The sequence below is a fragment of the Dipteris shenzhenensis genome, chromosome 24 (genome assembly GCF_047967505.1).
Source record: "Dipteris shenzhenensis isolate YYH24624 ecotype China chromosome 24, Dip_SZ_1.0, whole genome shotgun sequence".
Classification (NCBI taxonomy): Eukaryota; Viridiplantae; Streptophyta; class Polypodiopsida; order Gleicheniales; family Dipteridaceae; genus Dipteris; species Dipteris shenzhenensis.
In genome coordinates this window covers 54151468-54155673 of record NC_141619.1, presented here as the reverse complement: position 1 = coordinate 54155673, position 4206 = coordinate 54151468, and the positions used below count along the sequence as shown (strand labels likewise).

The 4206-nt window shown below is 38.0% G+C and overlaps 1 pseudogene; it reads right to left on the bottom strand.

Moving 5' to 3' along the window:
* The window catches only part of LOC147886820 (uncharacterized), an 8006-nt pseudogene extending 5258 nt beyond the window's left edge, over window positions 1-2748 (bottom strand).
* Window positions 2749-4206: the final 1458 nt, after the last annotated feature.

Sequence of the window (4206 nt, the reverse complement as noted above, 5' to 3'; positions counted from 1 at the left end):
GCTTTTGAAAAAATCTTCTTCCCAATTACCGAGATGAAAACATTGAGACTCTTGCTTGGATTGGTTAATATAGAGGATCTTGAGCTCATTCAAAAACAGATGTCAAAACCGCTTTCTTACTTGGTGATCTCAACGAGGAGATTTACATGATGCAACCTAAAGATTTTGCACTGCGCCTGACTGGCAAAAAAGGAACATTTAGTTTGCAAGGTACATAAGAGTCTCTATGGACTAAAGCAAGAAAATAGGCAATGGTATCAGAAGTTTGATACATTCATACATTCACTTGGGTTCACATGTAGTAGTAACGAGAATCCATGCCTCTATGTGAAAAGACCTAGAGAAGGATAACTCATTATGCTTATCTTATATGTGAATGACATGCTCATAACTCATCATTCTATGAAGGATATAGCTGATGTTAAACAAAAACTATAAGCTACTTTTGATATGAAGGATCTGGGCAATGCAAATCATATATTTGATATGCGCATTAATCATGACAATAAGAAGGGTTTGCTATACTTGTCTCAAAAAGTGTCATGCATAAAGTCCTTGAACACTTCAATATGCAGAAGGGGAAGCCATTAAATGCTCCATTACCTATCTATGTGAAGCTTAAGCAAGAAAGATTGTTCAAATTCTTCCAAGGATAAAGCTATGATGGCAAAGATTCCGTATGCTTCAACTTTTGGTAGTCTCATGTATGCCATGGTGGCTACAAGACTAGACACTCCATATGTAGCAGGAGCAGTCAACCATTATCTATCCAATCCTAGAAAGAAGCATTGGGAAGCTATGAAGTCAATCCTTAGATACTTGAGTGGAATAGTAGACCGTCAATTATGCTATGGTCGTGGAGAGTTATCCATAGTTGGATATGTGGATAGTGATTATGTAGGCTATGTTGATAGCTATAGATCTACTACTGGATGGATCTACACATTTGCAGGTTCTGCCATCTCTTGGAGTTCAATTCTTCAAGATTGTACATATGTTTCCACTACATAGGCATAGTATGTTGCACCTAGTGAAGCTCGAAAGAAAGCCATATGGCTTAGTCACCTAGTGGGAGATCTTGGACTTGAACAAAAGATACTAGTTCTTCCTTGTGATAGTTAGAGTGCAATTGCCTTAGCACAAAATCTGATCTTTCATGCTAAAAAAAACACATTGATGTGTGACATCATTATGTTTGAGAGTGCCTGACAAATAAGAAGCTTGACTTGGTGAAGATTTATACATTAGACAACGCACTCAATGCATTGACAAAAAGCCCCTCCAATGATCAATTTCAATACTATCGATAGAGTTGATGGTGAATATAATGATCCCATCACTCACTTCTTGTATAGTATTGCCTTCCACATTTGCCATCAAGTGGGAGAAATATTGGGATGCTGGCCATGTTGTCAACTATCCATCATTAAGTGTTCACTAAACCCAAGTGTACACTTATACACTTGAGCCACTCACTAACCCTAAGTGTCTTGTCTTCTTGTTAGTGGAAGAAGGAGCTTGGAGGGCAAGGCTTATCTTCACCCACACATGTGCATCTCTCTTTCTCTCTCATTACACACACATGCAGGCTTTTCAACACTTGCACTCTTCACTAGCCAAGTGCTAACATAATCTATTAGCACAATCTCTAACGTATTCCTTGGATTCCTATTTGAAGCAACATGAATTTGTGACATGACATTTTGTTTCATTCTAGTCTTTGAAAAAGCTACCACAAACTATTTTTCAAGTGCATCAAAGCTATGGTAGTGTGAGGGATTCAAAGTTTAGAACCATGATAGAGCTTTTTCCTCTAGGGTTATACTAAAGTCTTCCACCTATGTGTGGAGATCATTAATGTGTTCCACTCTAGCAACCTACTTAAAGCTTGCCAAATGATTGTAGGGATCACTTGAGCCATTAAATTTCTTGATCCACTTTTGAAAATTGGTAGGTCAAACTATCCTTGAGTCATAGATAAATCTTCCAAAGAAGAATGCACTGGGTTCTTCCCTAGGCTCTAGAATTCTCCCTGTGGATTTAGTCGGAATGATGGGACTATACGGTACCTCATGTCCTGATGACTCATCTTTCTCCTCATCAAGAGTTGTGAATGGCTTTTCTTCTTGTGGGAATGCACTTGGTATAGATTTCTTTCCACTGTCCTCATGCACTCTAGAACTTCTTGCTTCAAATATGCTAGGTTGTCTCCTAGAATCTAGATTGACGGTCTTTCATTAGGGAAAGAATGAGCCAAGTATGGGCCCTTCTTGGCACTGCCATTAGAGGATAGACAAATGAAATATTGCCATGTGTACAAAAGTCCAACCTTAAAAGATTCCTTCAATTATTTTTGTTGTTTCAATAAATTGAGACTTTTGGAAATGGTCCAAAACCACTGGTTTTGCTTACTCATTAATGAGAGTGAATTACTGTAGAGGAAAAGGTGGCTCAAAGGGCCCATATGAAGGGGCCATGAAAAGGGCACATATGAATGTCAGAAGAGGCATGCATCACACTACCAGACATTAATAAAAATATTCAATATCATTTAGTAGCTCAAGCAGGTATGTAGCTATAGACAAATAGTGCAAAATTACTCCCGAGTCAGCTGAAGGACTGCACAAGACAAGGGCCCGCATATTGTAACATTAGCATCAATTCATGTCATTAATCCACACTAATCGACGCCTTCACTTGAGTTGGAACTCTGATCTTTGGATCAATGCTCACATTATGAGGAGCCATGGCCCATTTGCAGTAGTCTACATCACCAAGCCCACCACTTGTTGTCTTGCACACATGCAGTAGCACGCTTGAGTCTTTTCCAGTGTGTGCCACCATTGTTGATGCACACTTGGTCTCGCGTGAAGGCTAACTTTTGAATTTTGATGGAGCTTCACTCTTTAGCCTCAGACTATCCCACAAATCTCGCCCTCCACACTAGCTACTAGTAGCCCATTATCGTGGCTATTCATGTCACATTCTCATTAAAGTCTTTGCAACACGTATAAAGGCCATTCTCATGGAATTGAAAGAACCATTTCCAAATTGCCTACCTTTAGTGCAAAACCCACCTCATGGAATTCAAACCATGTGAAAAAGATTAGAAAACCATATATCATAATTTTTTTTTTGAAAAATTTCCACTTTTCAATATTACAAAAAGCTTTCTGCATGTCTTTACTATTTTCTATCACGGAGGAGGTCATACTCTTTGAGTTAGTTTCAAAATCATTAATCTTTGCGATGTTAAATCTTGTGCTAACCTAGACTCCATAGGCTCATAGATTATTTCATATTTATCTATTAGTACTAGAGCTAGGCTCATAGACTGTAGACCCTTCAAATAGACATATAAGGCCTTTTCATCTTGGAGAGTCTTAGGATTAGGGTTATGATTCTAGCATAAAAACTCTTAGTATCACCTAATTCCCTCATGTGTATAACACTAGTCTTGGATCATCCATGAGGATTCTTCTCACTTGCAAGCTGCTCAATAGTTTAATATCCTCATCTTTCTCATAGAGGGAGGTTCCTCTTTTTTATTCTTAACTATTGGTTGCCCCCAACTATCTACGTGGTTAGGATACTGGATTACTACATACCTTGTTTCCTCTTAGTGCATGTGGATCTCTCCTTTTGATAGTTTACCATCATGGTGCAGGATCAAAGTCTAAAAAATGGTCCTTGACTTTAATCACCCAATGATTCATAGGATCTTTATACATTGAAGCACCCTGAGTGTTCTTCTTAGCAAAGACAAATTGAACATTGAAAAAGAAAGGCAATCCTCTTGGGCATTTCCCATAGACACTGCAGAAGCCATGCTTTTGAGAATTAGTCAAATAAGAGATCTTTGTCAATAATTGGCTAAAGAACATGTTGCATCATGCTCTTCTAGTTAGACTTTTGACCTACACTACTAGTTGTATTCTTACCACCAAACTTGTACCAATTACCTGATCTCAAATGCATTCACACAAAAGTAACTCTTATAGGTTCTTGGAGATGATATCCTTCACCTAAGTCAATGCTCTATGATTGTGAATAATCTAAAAACTAAGGAAAGGTATATGTCAATCTCTATCTTTGGGGCATTCTATTGAAAACTTGATGCTATATATCTATTCTAGACCTTTGCATACTACACATTGACTTACACTTACTTGTTCATATGGAGCATCCTATTAAAAACTTGATGCT